This window comes from Bombina bombina, chromosome 1, assembly GCF_027579735.1.
Source record: "Bombina bombina isolate aBomBom1 chromosome 1, aBomBom1.pri, whole genome shotgun sequence".
Lineage (NCBI taxonomy): Eukaryota > Metazoa > Chordata > Amphibia > Anura > Bombinatoridae > Bombina > Bombina bombina.
Window position 1 is genome coordinate 1,521,813,876 of NC_069499.1, and position 16,210 is coordinate 1,521,830,085.

The following is a 16,210-nucleotide window of genomic DNA, read 5'->3' on the forward strand; positions in this document are numbered from 1 at the left end:
ACTGAAATCATTAACAAACATTTTGTGCAATTATGGCACAAATGGTTGTAAATGCTTCTCTGGGATCCCCTTTGTTCAGAAATAGCAGACATATATCACTTTGGCGTTGTTTTTAAGTAATTAGAAGTCTGCTAAATGCTGCTGCACACCACAAGTGTATTATGCTCAGCAGTGCAGGGGTTAATTAGGGAACTTGTAGGGAGCTTGTAGGGTTAATTTTAGCTTTAGTGTAGTGTAGTAGACAACCCCAAGTATTGATCTAGGCCCATTTTGGTATATTTCAGGCCACCATTTCACCGCCAAATACGATTAAATTAAAAAAAATAGTCAACTTTTTCACAAACTTTAGGTTTCTCACTGAAATTATTTAGAAACAACTTGTGCAATTATGGTACAAATGGTTGTAAATGATTCTCTGGGATCCCCTTTGTTCAGAAATAGCAGACATATATGGCTTTGGTGTTGCTTTTTGGTAATTAAAAGGCCGCTAAATGCCACTGCGCACAAAACGTGAATTATGCCCAGCAGTGAAGGGGTTAATTAGGTAGCTTGTAGGGAGCTTACAGGGTTAATTTTAGCTTTAGTGTAGAGATCAGCTTCCCACCTGACACATCAGACCCCCTGATCCCTCCCATAGAGCTCTCTTCCCTCCCCCACCCCACAATTGTAACCGCCATCTTAAGTACTGGCAGAAAGTCTGCCAGTACTAAAATAAAAGGTTTTTTTTTTTTATTTTTTTTTTTAAGCATATTTACATATGCTGCTGTGTAGGATCCCCCCTTAGCCCCCAACTTCTCTGATCCCCCCCAAAACAGCTCTCTACCCCCCCCCCCCCCACTGCCTTATTGGGTGCCATCTTGGGTACTGGCAGCTGTCTGCCAGTACCCAGTTTGCATATAAAAATGTTTTTTTACAATTTATTTTAGTTTTTTCTGTAGTGTAGCTCTCCCCCCCCCAGATCAATCCCCCACCCCCTCCCAGATCCCTTAGATGATTTCCATTACGTTTTTTTTTATTATTTTTTACAATAATATCCAAAATAGTTTCTGTAGTGTAAGCGGTTCCCACCCGCTCCCTCCCCGTGCACGCGCCCTCCCGCCGCCCCCTGTGCACGCGCGCGCGCCCGTGCGCGCCTTCGGCGATCCCGCCCCCGATTCCGCCCCCCTCTCTGACTAAGAAGCCATCGATGGCCGCCCACCCACCTCCCATTTACACTCCCACCCACCAACGAATGCGGCCATCGATGTCCGGTGCAGAGAGGGCCACAGAGTGGCTCTCTCTGCACCGGAGGGGCAAAAATTGTTATTGCAGGATGCCTCGATATCGAGGCATCCTGCAATAACCGGAAAGCAGCTGGAAGTGATCAGGATCGCTTCCAGCTGCTTTCCAAACCGAGGACGTGCAGGGTACGTTCTTGGTCGTTAAGTGACTTTTTTAAGAGGACGTACCCTGCACGTCCTCGGTCGTTAAGGGGTTAAAGCACGTTAAATAAATATATATACTGTGTATATTCATATATATATATGTATAAGTTAATGTTTAATATTTCCTTTTATTTTGATACCAACAGGAAGTGAACAGCTGCTTCATGGGACACAAACTCTCTTACTGATAAGAACTATTTCCATAGAGTTATTGGTGAAAGATGATATGACTCACAAGCATAATAAAAAAAATTTAAGCAGAAAAAAAGAGACATAATGTTTGTATTTTTCTTAAGATATATGGGTCAACAAGGTATATAGCCCATAGAGGATGCTACATTATAATAAAGAGTCACAACTCACAATAATGAGAAAGAGCAGGTTCAAATCTTAATAAATTCCAATTTTTTTTTTTTTCCTGCAAGAAATTACTTTCACAAGCAGTTTTTTTTTTATTAACCCCTTAATGACCACAGCACTTTTCCATTTTCTGTCCGTTTGGGACCAAGGCTATTTTTACATTTCTGCGGTGTTTGTGTTTAGCTGTAATTTTCCTCTTACTCATTTACTGTACCCACACATATTATATACCGTTTTTCTCGCCATTAAATGGGCTTTCTAAAGATACCATTATTTTCATCATATCTTATAATTTACTAAAAAAAATTATAAAATATGAGGAAAAAATGGAAAAAAACACAGTTTTTCTAACTTTGACCCCCAAAATCTGTTACACATCTACAACCACCAAAAAACACCCATGCTAAATAGTTTCTAAATTTTGTCCTGAGTTTAGAAATACCCAATGTTTACACGTTCTTTGCTTTTTTTGCAAGTTATAGGGCAATAAATACAAGTAGCACTTTGCTATTTCCAAACCACTTTTTTTCAAAATTAGCGCTAGTTACATTGGGACACTGATATCTGTCTGGAATCCCTGAATATCCCTTGACATGTATATATATTTTTTTAGAAGACATCCCAAAGGATTGATCTAGGCCCATTTTAGTATATTTCATGCCACCATTTCACTACCAAATGCGATCAAATAAAAAAAAAAGTTCACTTTTTCACAAATGTTTTCACAAACTTTAGGTTTCTCATTGAAATTATTTACAAACAACTTGTGCAATTATGGCATACATGGTTGTAAATGTTTCTCTGGGATCCCCTTTGTTAAAAAATAGCAGACATATATGGCTTTGGCATCGCTTTTTGGTATTTAGAAGGCCGCTAAATGCAGCTGCGCACCACACGTGTATTATGCCCAGCAGTGAAGGGGTTAATTAGGGAGCATGTAGGGAGCTTGTAGTTTTAATTTTAGCTTTAGTGTAGTGTAGTAGACAACCCAAAGTATTGATCTAGGCCCATTTTGGTATATTTCATGCTACCATTTCACCGCCAAATGCGAACAAATAAAAATAAAACGTAAAATTTTCCCAATTTTAGGTTTCTCACTAAAATTATTTACAAACAGCTTGTGCAATTATGGCATAAATGGTTGTAAAAGCTTCTCTGGGATCCCCTTTGTTCAGAAATAGCAGACATATATGGCTTTGGCTTTGCTTTTTGGTAATTAGAAGGCAGCTAAATGCCGCTGCGCACCATACGTGTATAATGCCCAGCAGTGAAGGGGTTAATTAGGGAGCTTTTAGGGAGCTTGCAGGGTTAATTTTAGCTTTAGTGTAGGTATCAACCTCCCACATGACACATCACACCCCCAGATCCCTCCCAAACAGCTCTCTTCCCTCCCCCACCCCACAATTGTCCCCGCCATCTTAAGTACTGGCAGTAAGTCTGCCAGTACTAAAATAAGAGGTTTTTTTTTTGGGGGGGGGGGGGTTAAATAATAATTCTGTTCTGTAGTATCCTCCCTTAGCCCCCAACCTCCCTGATCCCCCCCAAACAGCTCTCTAACCCCCCCTCTCCCTGCCTTATTGCGCCATATTGGGTACTGGCAGCTGTCTGCCAGTGCCCAGTTTGAAATCAAATATGGTTATTTTTATTTATTTTTAAAAAAATACTGTTTTCTGTAGTGTAGCTGCCCTCCCTCAACCCCCAACCCCCCAACCCCTGCCAGATATGCTAAATATTTTTTAAATGCCCACCCTCACTCCCACCGAGTACCACCTTGTGCTCCCACCATTGTTCCATAGTGTAGGTTCCCACCCGCCCGCGCGCGCGCACCCGCTCCCGTGCACGCGCGCGCACCCGCATCGGACGGCTAAAAAATGTTATAGCAGGATGCCTCAATATCGAGGCATCACTGCTATAACATGAAAGCAGTTGGAAGTGATCAGGATCGCTTCCACTGCTTTCAAAGACCAACGACGTATGGGGTACGTCCTTGGTCATTAACTGCATTTTTTTGCAGGACGTACCCCATACGTCGTTGGTCGTTAAGGGGTTAAAGGGACACTGAACCCAATATTTTTCTTTTGTTATTCAGATAGAGCATGTAATTTTAAGCAACTTTCTAATTTACTCCTATTATCACATTTTCTTCATTATCTTGTTATCTTTATTTGAAAAGCAAGAATGTAAGTTTAGATGCCGGCCCATTTTTGGTGAACAACCTGGGTTGTTCTTGCTGATTGGTGGATTAATATTCACCCACCAATAAACACGTGCTTTCCAGGATCCTGAACCAAAAATTGGCTGGCTCCTTAGCTTAGATGCCTTCTTTTTTCAAATAAAGATAACAAGAGAACAAAGAAAAAATGATAATAGGAGTAAATTAGAAAGTTGCTTAAAATTGCATTCTCTATCTGAATCACAAAAGAAAATTTTTGGGTTCAGTGTCCCTTTTAACCCCTTAATGACAACTGACGTACCAGGTACCTCATGCATTAACAAGCAGTTAATGACAATGGACGTACCTGGTACGTCAGTTGTCAAACAGAGTGCTGGAAGCGATCACAAATGCTTCCAGCAGCTCTGAGGGTATTGCAGTGATGCCTCGATATGGAGGCATCCTGCAATACCCCTTTACAAGCCTCCGATGCAGAGAGAGCCACTCTGTGGCCCTCTCTGCACCGGTAGCGATAGTGCCAGTGTCCGCCGGGTGCACAATGCGCGTGCATGATGCGCGAGTGTGCACGTGAGTGTGCACGTGCACCCATTAGCCACACTGACACCAATGAATGAGGGCAGAAAGGGGAAAAAAAAGGGATTTTTTTTTTAAAAAAATATAAAAGGATCTGGGAGGGGGTGGGGGTATTGTGGGGGGCTGCTACACTACAGAAATAGTTTTTTAAGTAAAAAATAAAATAAAAATACTTTTTGGGGGGTTTTGGGGCCAAACTAGGTACTGGCAGACAGCTGCCAGTACCCAAGATGGCGGTAATTAGGTAGGGGAGAGGGTTAGAGAGCTGGAGGGGGGATCAGGGAGGTTGGGGCTAAGGCAGGGGTCCATCACAGCTAAAATACTTTATTATTTTAATTTAAAAAAAAAAAACCTCTTTTATTTAGTACTGGCAGACTTTCCAGTACTTAAGATGGCGGGAACAATTGTGGGGTGGGGGAGGGAAGAGAGCTGTTTGGGAGGGATCAAGGGGTAGGATGTGTCAGGTGGGAGGCTGATCTCTAAAATTAACCCTGCAAGCTCCCTACAAGCTACCTAATTTAACCCCTTCACTGCTGGGCATAATTAACGTGTGGTGCGCAGCAGCATTTAGCGGCCTTCTAATTACCAAAAAGCAACGCCAAAGCCATATAAGTCTGCTATTTCTGAACAAAGGGGATCCCAGAGAAGCTTTTACAACAATTTCTGCCATAATTGCACAAGCTGTTTGTAAATAATTTCAGTGAGAAACCTAAAATTGTGAAAAATGTTAAGTTTTTTTTTTTATTTGCTCGCATTTGGCGGTGAAATGGTGGCATAAAATATACCAAAATGGGCCTAGATCAATACTTGGGGTTGTCTACTACACTACACTAAAAATAAAATTAACCCTACAAGCTCCCTACAAGCTCCCTAATTAACCCCTTCACTCCTGGGCATAAAACACGTGTGGTGCGCAGCGGCATTTAGCGGCCTTCTAATTACCAAAAAGCAACCCCAAAGCCATATAAGTCTGCTATTTCTGAAAAAAGGGGATCCCAGAGAAGCATTTACAACCATTTGTGCCATAATTGCAGAAGCTGTTTGTAAATAATTTCAGTGGGAAACCTAAAGTTTGTGACAAATTTTGTGAAAAAGTGAACTTTTTTTTTTTTTGATCGCATTTGGCGGTGAAATGGTGGCATGAAATATACCAAAATGGGCCTAGATCAATACTTTGGGTTGTCTTCTAAAAAAAAATATATACATGTCAATGGATATTCAGGTATTCCTGACAGATATCAGGGTTCCAATGTAACTAGCGCTAATTTTGAAAAAAAGTGGTTTGGAAATAGCGAAGTGCTACTTGTATTTATTGCCCCATAACTTGCAAAAAAAGCAAAGAACGTGTAAACATTGGGTATTTCTAAACTCAGGACAAAATTTAGAAACTATTTAGCATGGGTGTTTTTTGGTGATTGTAGATGTGTAACAGATTTTGGGGGTCAAAGTTAGAAAAAGTGTGTTTTTTTTCCATTTTTTCCTCATATTTTATTATTTTTTTTTTAGTAAATTATAAGACATGATGAAAATAATGGTATCTTTAGAAAGTCCATTTAATGGTGAGAAAAACTGTATATAATATGTGTGGGTACAGTAAATGAGTAAGAGGGAAATTACAGCTAAACACAAACACTGCAGAAATGTAAAAATAGCCATTGTCATTAAGGTTAAGAAAATTGAAAAATGGTCCGGTCATTAAGGGGTTAAAGTGATAGTAAATCCTAGTGCTTTTTTAAATGCTAGGATTTACCAGTGCAACACATAAAGGGGACTTTCAGTCATAAAGTATAAAATACTTCATGCTAAAAGTTCCTTTATTTGCCTGCAGCATTCACCGCATCAAGCACCTCATACAGCCGACAACAGAACATATTTTTTGCAGTGAGGTGATCTTAGCCAATAGTGTGCTAGCTATCCGGCATAATGCCAGCTGGCTCGCATGGCTATTGCCTTTGAGGTAGAAACGTCACCTCACTGAAAAATAGCGTTCTGCTGTGGGCAGCCTGAGGCGCTCAGCACGGCAATCGCTGCAGACAAATAAAGGGACTTACATTATGAAGTATTTTATATTTCATGACTGAAAGTCCCCTTTATTTGTTCCACCGGTAAATCCTAGAGTTTCAAAAACGCTAGAATTTACTATCACTTTAAATATAGGTAATTTCTCTGAGATGATATAGTGGAGCTTGGCTCCTCTGTGTGGACCTTATAAACTTTATAACATGTTTAATAAAGGAAAATTTGAGCCTTCTTTACAGACAGCTCTGAGGGTATTGCAGTGATGCCTCGATATGGAGGCATCCTGCAATACCCCTTTACAAGCCTCCGATGCAGAGAGAGCCACTCTGTGGCCCTCTCTGCACCGGTAGCGATAGTGCCAGTGTCCGCCGGGTGCACAATGCGCGTGCATGATGCGCGAGTGTGCACGTGAGTGTGCACGTGCACCCATTAGCCACACTGACACCAATGAATGAGGGCAGAAAGGGGAAAAAAAAGGGATTTTTTTTAAAAAAAAATATAAAAGGATCTGGGAGGGGGTGGGGGTATTGTGGGGGGCTGCTACACTACAGAAATAGTTTTTTAAGTAAAAAATAAAATAAAAATACTTTTTGGGGGGTTTTGGGGCCAAACTAGGTACTGGCAGACAGCTGCCAGTACCCAAGATGGCGGTAATTAGGTAGGGGAGAGGGTTAGAGAGCTGGAGGGGGGATCAGGGAGGTTGGGGCTAAGGCAGGGGTCCATCACAGCTAAAATACTTTATTATTTTAATTTAAAAAAAAAACCCCTCTTTTATTTAGTACTGGCAGACTTTCCAGTACTTAAGATGGCGGGAACAATTGTGGGGTGGGGGAGGGAAGAGAGCTGTTTGGGAGGGATCAAGGGGTAGGATGTGTCAGGTGGGAGGCTGATCTCTAAAATTAACCCTGCAAGCTCCCTACAAGCTACCTAATTTAACCCCTTCACTGCTGGGCATAATTAACGTGTGGTGCGCAGCAGCATTTAGCGGCCTTCTAATTACCAAAAAGCAACGCCAAAGCCATATAAGTCTGCTATTTCTGAACAAAGGGGATCCCAGAGAAGCTTTTACAACAATTTCTGCCATAATTGCACAAGCTGTTTGTAAATAATTTCAGTGAGAAACCTAAAATTGTGAAAAATGTTAAGTTTTTTTTTTTATTTGCTCGCATTTGGCGGTGAAATGGTTTGGAAATAGCGAAGTGCTACTTGTATTTATTGCCCCATAACTTGCAAAAAAAGCAAAGAACGTGTAAACATTGGGTATTTCTAAACTCAGGACAAAATTTAGAAACTATTTAGCATGGGTGTTTTTTGGTGATTGTAGATGTGTAACAGATTTTGGGGGTCAAAGTTAGAAAAAGTGTGTTTTTTTCCATTTTTTCCTCATATTTTATTATTTTTTTTTTAGTAAATTATAAGACATGATGAAAATAATGGTATCTTTAGAAAGTCCATTTAATGGTGAGAAAAACTGTATATAATATGTGTGGGTACAGTAAATGAGTAAGAGGGAAATTACAGCTAAACACAAACACTGCAGAAATGTAAAAATAGCCATTGTCATTAAGGTTAAGAAAATTGAAAAATGGTCCGGTCATTAAGGGGTTAAAGTGATAGTAAATCCTAGTGCTTTTTTAAATGCTAGGATTTACCAGTGCAACACATAAAGGGGACTTTCAGTCATAAAGTATAAAATACTTCATGCTAAAAGTTCCTTTATTTGCCTGCAGCATTCACCGCATCAAGCACCTCATACAGCCGACAACAGAACATATTTTTTGCAGTGAGGTGATCTTAGCCAATAGTGTGCTAGCTATCCGGCATAATGCCAGCTGGCTCGCATGGCTATTGCCTTTGAGGTAGAAACGTCACCTCACTGAAAAATAGCGTTCTGCTGTGGGCAGCCTGAGGCGCTCAGCACGGCAATCGCTGCAGACAAATAAAGGGACTTACATTATGAAGTATTTTATATTTCATGACTGAAAGTCCCCTTTATTTGTTCCACCGGTAAATCCTAGAGTTTCAAAAACGCTAGAATTTACTATCACTTTAAATATAGGTAATTTCTCTGAGATGATATAGTGGAGCTTGGCTCCTCTGTGTGGACCTTATAAACTTTATAACATGTTTAATAAAGGAAAATTTGAGCCTTCTTTACAGACAGGAGCATTTGGAAGGACAAAACACAAGTCATTTTAAGACATGATTGAAGACCATAATACAGTAAGTGTAAAACCTTGAGCAAGGTCAACAATAAAATGCATTGATATATCTCTCCAAGGTCTAGAAAGTGCGGGTATAAAAGAGGCAATTGAAAGGATATGTAGACATCTCTGGAACTTGCACACTAATATAATAGGTGCTTTTATTGCAGGAAATAGTAGGGCACTTAAAATGCTTTTGTACTAAACATTTTGGTTTATTAATCTCTCCATGAATCATGACAGTATTTGAGAACTTCAGGAATTAAAATAAGTTGGAGCAAATACTTTTTCCTATAAAAGAAAATATTTTATTATAGAGGAGAGGTGGAAGGTGACTGTGTTTCGGTGGCATCTAGACATCTAGTACCCCATAAGGAAAGAACATTGATTACAGAAATGCCTTGCTTGGAAATCAATATCTAGTTTTCCATTACGTGTTACAGGGTGGCAAATAATAAATAGGTGAAGTGACTATGAATATATTTAAATAATTACCTTCATTAAAAGTGATATTGATGCTACTAAGAAGGAACCTCTATTTAAGGCATTCAGTCCAGGCAATCATTTTATATTAGGCAAGTCAGGTGAAATCATAGACATGTTCACTGGCTCCCCATACACTCCAGAATACAATTTAAAGTATTAGCCCTAACCTACAAAGCACTCAACAGTCTAACTCCCAACTATATTTCCTCTCTCATCGCAAAATATTCCCCATCCCGTCCTCTTCGATCAACCTCTGATCTACGTCTCTACACTCCTGTTATCTTTACATCCCACTCCCGCCTCCAAGACTTCGCATGTGCTGCTCCTGTCCTCTGGAACTCTCTACCCCGCTCCATTAGACTGTCTCCAACCTTGTATAGCTTCAGATGATCCTTGAAAACCCACCTATTCAGAGAGGCTTACCATCTCTCTTCCTAACCAAACTAATACATGAACTGCCTGACTCACTGCTGCAACTACAACCGGTGTAACAAGCTACCCCAACCTTATGTCTCTGCACCCTAAACCTATAGACTGTGAGCTCTCCGGAGCAGGGTCCTCTTCCTCCTGTGCTAGATTTGTTTAGTTTTGTTATGTTTTGTATTTTATCACAAATCTTTGTCATTGTATACCCCTAACATTGTACCCAGCGCTATGGAATTTGGCGGCGCTATACAAATAAATGATAATAATAATCATAATAATAATAATAATAATAATAATGTTTTAAAAGGCTTCCTTTTGCCTATCTATTTGAAAACCCACCCACCTGCTTCTGCTTCTATCCCTGTATTGTGTAAACTTGAATCTTGACCGATTAAAACATTGAATAAAAAGTGAACTACAATGCAGCATCTTCAGCAATTCACTTCTTAAATGCAGTTAGAAAAATTAGGAATTTGCTCCATTACAGATATGGCTAGCTAGAGGCCATGTGATTGGATGACAAGAGAAAAAAAAATTCAATTGATTGATTTAAATCATTCGATAATAAAGGACTAGATTACAAGTGGAGCACTAATTTATTGCGGGCACGCAATAAATAACCATCAATTACCACAAGCTCATGGTAGCAATTAGCATTCCGAAAATTAACCTCTGGTTAATTTTCAAAATACCCCCCTATTGCCCCTAAAATAAAGCATATTGTAGATTTTTATTAATTTTTTTAGCATTTTGTTTACTAAAAACAAACTGCAGAAAGCAGTTTTTATGAGATAAAGTTGGGGGGTGTGGTATGTTAATAAAAAACAACGCACTGAAAAGTGCCTTTACATTACGGTCTATGGGGAACTGTATGTTACCTGCAAATATTTATGTATATGCTTATGTACATAAATATGTATGTGTTAATAGGTGTATATACACATACAAACACATGCATATATGTATATAAGCATATACTTATATATTTAAATCTGCTGCCCATCGCTGCGTGACACCCTCTTTGCTGTGCTAGGTTCTCATGCCATGTCTGAAGGCATAAGAACGAGGCTCCCATTGGAGCCTATGGAAGTGCACTCTTTTGAGCGCTAACTTCTGTGCAATGCAAACACGAGGTCATGTTCCAATTGCACCTAACTTGTAATACAAACGCACATTTGCGTGAAGTAGTATTACAAAGTGGAGTGCAAATATCGCTTTCGCAAAAATGATATTTTGCGCTCCACTTGTAATCTGGCCCAAAATTGCGTTTTTCACTAGTTTTGCATTTAAAAGAATTGCTAGATATACAGTACAATTATATTCTGCCAGCAATGCATTGAATTGTTGTTTATTTTTAGGAACTTTTAATGTCCTTTTGAGTAGGGTGTAATAAAAATGGCTTTAAAGTAAAATAAAAAAGAATCGATAACCGCTTGAAAAGTTAAAATTATTTCTTTATTCCAAAATTCTTAAAAGTTTGGCACACATGTATATGTATGGATTAAAAAGCTGCAGGCTAATCCGTCAGTCTGACGCGTTTCGGCTGTTTAGCCTTAATCATAGACTGTTAAAGTAAAATGTATATGATTTGGTTATATTCTATAATATTAAAACCAGAAACATTTTTTTATAAACATATATTGTATGTTGAATTTATACAAATATTTATTTCATCCAAAATATAGCTAACATAACTTTTAAACAAATGTGTTTTAGAAAAAACAATTCCATGTTCTTTAAAATACTTGAATCTAGGGGGGGCGGAGCTAACCGCCAACGAGACCAGACATGTTTATCAGAGGCTCCTCTTTATAACCTTATAGTTATTCAATTATAGTGAGCTTTCTGGACTAAAGAAGCTATAATACCCTTTACGACTTTGCAAATAAGAGCCCATACACACAGTGAAGGCATATTTGGACGCTTCTTCAATACAGCAATGGTATAGTACTCTGATATGAAGAGGCCCTGACGGCGGGAAATGGCGCCCATATTTCTCTAGAGCAGAGACACTAACTAAAGCTTTTTACTCATATCTTGATCTGAGGAACCCTGGAGGATTAGCGTATTGAAAGCCGCTTTATCGATTGGGACCTTTGAACCCCCCCTTCTACTTAGCTCCTGACATTTGCGGGGTAACTACACTTGCTGAGGGGCCAAACAGTTGAAGAGTATAACCTACATGAGGATCTATATAGAGTTTAGCACGTTTGGGACACTGTCTTGCAATGGAGGACCTGCATACAACCGTCAAACTCCTCCTGCGGAAGCTGGAGAGTAAAATGGATTGCCAGTATGAGGATATTGCATCGATCTGCAAGGAGATCAGATACGACACTCCCTTCCTTAACAAGAGCCTACCCTCCATAGATCATGCAGGTAACCCCTCTCTTTCTTATTATGGAATGCCCTCCCGGAACGGGACTCTGACTGAAGGGCAGCAGCGGCTCAGTGACATTCAGCAGGGCAGCGCTGCTGCACACGGCTCACAGCCCCAACGACCTGCAATGGCTGAAGTCATGCTGGATAGACACGCTGATGTTGTACGGAGAGATGCGGCCAGCCTCCCGGACACAAGCAGAGCTTTGACAGTCACGATTGGTGCATTTGATGACAGGTCGCATCGTTTTGCTGCTACTGCCTTTCCTACTTTTGGGACCATAGGTCTCTGCACGGAGAAACTCGGGACTTATATAGCAGGAACTCCCCAGATAAGTATCCTACCAAGCAGAGGGGTTACTAGATGGTGACTGACATATTTCTGGACTTTAACAGAGAGGCCTGTTAGGCAACGAATAAACGTCCTGCTGATAGTTATATTGTTCATAGACATTTCTGGGACAAGGCCTAAGCTGACACAGACCGCAGCTTCCTCATTTTTTGGCCTCAGAACGGGTGTGGGATAGATTTGCATCAGCAGCACCCCTGTCTTCTTTGCCCACCTTTCACATGTATACGATGAGATATGTGGACACTGAGGCTGTGAAGGAACTAATTTGGTGCTTGATACCTTCATTACTGCTGTCTATATCTTTATAGACTCTCCTCACATACTGGGTTTATATTCATTTTATTGGTATTAAAACTTCTGTTTTGGATATCAGAATGTACTGCTTGGGGCTATCAGTTCTTTTGGGTTCTTTATATGTTTTCATAGTAACCCCGGTCTATTGCATTCAGCTTAGTTGTTACCCAGGTTTGTTCAAAAATGTTTTTCCTTGCCTCCATTAAGCCTATGTATAGATGACAGTTTATATACAAGCTTCTATGTATGCTGACATACACATGCTGATCCCCGATTAGGAGTTACCCTATACTCATGTGTGATGAAGGTGGTTAAGCCTGATGTTTAGCTGTTTGGTAGTCCCCTGTCCACCTGTCTCAAGCTGATAGTGCAGCTATGTAAAATATTCATATGTAGTCCTTAGTTCACAACTATTTAGTTAAGTTTTAGACAGGATGATAGCTTGTTTCTTATATGTATTTCTCCCTTGTCCTGCACATTCTATAGCAGTACATGTTTATATTAAGTAGAAGGCACATATTCAATCTTCTAAATTCTCTTACAGGGCAAATCACCCACATACCAGCCTCCCATCCCGGAGGGCTTGCCTGCTTTAGTATATGTGGGTTCTGCTATTAAGCTCACTGTGTAATGAAGATAACTAGGATATGGATAAACTAATATACTTTACACTGGCTATACATTCCCACTTATTCTTTATATGAGTCTCCCCTCTTAAAGTATCACATGGGTTATATTTTAGGCTCAGACGGAATCCTAGCATGCTTTGAATAGTAGATACGTAGTTAATTAGAGATTTGTGGAAAATACACATAGAGTTAGTGTGAAATGACTAGAACAGCTGTTATGCATTCTACAAGCCTCATGCTTGCTATATAAGGTTCATAGCTTAGTTGTAATAGCAGAATCTACGCCCTGTATATCTGTAAGTGCCTATTTGTTTGCTAATTACTATACATTACTTATTTCCCTCTGTAAGAGGCCTTTTTCTTAAAAGTAACGCAAGGATTCTATACTAGACTCTGATGTATCCCTCGTGTGCTTGAAACGCACTTTATTTTTATTAAGTTAAACCAACCCACTTCTAGTCAGGATGCTCTCAATGAAAGTTAGATCTACTGTAGGATCTGTTCTTTAGCAAATGGTCACAGTTTGTACTGCTACCCTTGTAATTATCCTGAGCACTAGTAACTAATGAGACCTGTACTATGCCCTTACCTCCACTGTTTCTACATCTACTGGTCATATGCACCAGACTGAGAAATGTTTGTTCTTATATTTACAAGACATAACTGTTTACTACCTTCTCAAATGTTATATTGAAAGTGTATTATGTATCATTCTCCATTTCAGCTAGTAGACACGTTTGATACGCAACGTTTAGATTAGTTTATATATTACCTATTTCATTACTCTTTATGTCAGCCCTGAACACCTATGTGAATTGCTATCATTGTGACATGTATGCATTTCTCTATAGTTTATTTCTGTAATGCTTGAATCTCCCTGAATGAATCAGCAGAGTAGCCTTTTGCCACTATTTAGCTACTTCACCTAGTGTTAAGATGTCACTTTGCCCCACTACCAACTCTTAAGTAGACTAATTCTCCAAGGCATATCTAATTTATCTTTTTAGTAATCCAGCTGCCAGGCCTATGGTCTCTACGTTCGTGCACTCCTAAGTCCACTCCAGGTACCCTATGCTACTTATATAAATATTTGGCTCCGTCCCCCCCCCCCTTTTCCTATACTTATAGCGGTGCTTACCCGCTGAATATCCCCTTCCCTCTATATTTCTCAGCCCAAGAGTGGCTGATACTTATTTTAACCCTCCACAGGCTGATATTTTGGTCTTAGGTAATATTTTATTAGAATGTGGAGCTCATACGCTGATAATAGAAAAAGAAGTTCTATTTTATCTCGCCAAAGATATTGTCTATTTTCATAACCAGACTTGAAATGTATTTTTTCTTGCTATATGTGCATATTGCTTACTCAACCATGCCTTTGTATAGACAATGTATTATTCTCTTTGTTGTAACTTTTGCCTTAGGGCGAGTCCTTGTTTAGATGATATATGCTTTAACTTCAATAAAAAAATTATTTTCAAAAAAATAAAAAATAAATACTTGAATCTAAAAAATAAGAGAACATAACTTGATTTGTTTTGTTTAACAACATAATTGTGATTGGCAGAATAACATTTACCGTTGAAGAACTGTTCCATAATTGCCCACATGTAGAGAACTGGAAGCCCAAGTGGTTGGCATGGTGAACACATGAGGCACACACCCTTCTATCTCAAGGTCTTCATGAACCTGGATGTTGTCCAGCAGGCCTTTCCCTTGTAGAATATGAAATGTAAACAACTGCAAACAGCCACAACCTTTAGGATTTAAACAAAATAATATGAAGGTTAATTTTTAGATAGGAGGTTCATTTTTAGATAGAAGGTTAATTTCTAGATAGAATGTCAAGCAACTTGCATTTAGATATGCAGAAATTAAAAATAGCATTAGCATTTGAAAATCTTTTATTTATTAAAATGGGATATTTTATATCATTTTCGTATTTAGAGAAGTCAATGGACACTTCTTAAAGCTTTCTTGATTATGTTTATCTTGCCTCCTTTGTTGTGTGCCTGATGGTGATAATCCCTTGTACTAGTAGTGTCAAGTAAAATACAACATAAATATGAAGACAACACTCTAGTCTCTATGGCAGAGTAGAAAAAAAACATAATTTACAGGACTAAATTGCATCCTGATTGTTGAAAATTATAATGAATGCACATTGCCTTATTATTTATATTGAGCTTAATGTTCTTTAAACTTGTTTATGACAGTAGCTCTTAAAGGAACATTGTACACTAGATTTTTCTTTGCATAACTGTTTTGTAGATGATCAATTTACAGTTCCACTCATAAGTTTACATACCCTGGCAGAATTTATGATTTCTTGGCCATTTTTCAGAGAATATGCATGATAACACAAAAACTTTTCTTTCACTCATGTTTAGTGTTTGGCTGAAGCCATTTATTATCAATCAACTGTGTTTATTCTTTTTAAATCATAATGACAACAGAGCTACCCAAATGACCCTGATCAAAAGTTTACATACCCTGGTGATTTTGGCCTGATAAGGGGGCAGCATCACACAAGCATTTCACTAGAATGCTTGTTCAATTTTAAATACCGACAGCGTATGCCACAGCAAATCATGTCCTCTCGACTATTAATAAAGCTACTGCAAGACTTTAATGGGTGATTAAATCAAATATTAAAATGATACATTTAGTCTTACTCGCCAAATGCCATAACTTAAAAAAAGACAAATGTATATTGTTATTATACTTTATTTATAAAGCGCCAACATATTCTGCATCTCTGTCCATGGTACAATTTGTTTTAATGAAACAATGATACAAAACTTTAAATTTGACAAACACATATATAAGTAGTTGAGGAGTTGAACTGTATAAATAAAATAAAATAAATAAATATAATAAACTTATTTACT

At 38.9% G+C, this 16,210-nt stretch overlaps 1 long non-coding RNA gene across 1 annotated transcript in view; it reads right to left on the bottom strand.

Moving 5' to 3' along the window:
• LOC128643689 (uncharacterized) overlaps window positions 1–14,967 on the bottom strand; it is a 50,863-nt gene extending 35,896 nt beyond the window's left edge. The window contains exon 1 of the long non-coding RNA XR_008399866.1: window positions 14,899–14,967. This is a non-coding gene — a long non-coding RNA (uncharacterized LOC128643689). The remainder of the gene's footprint in view (window positions 1–14,898) is intronic.
• Window positions 14,968–16,210: the final 1,243 nt, after the last annotated feature.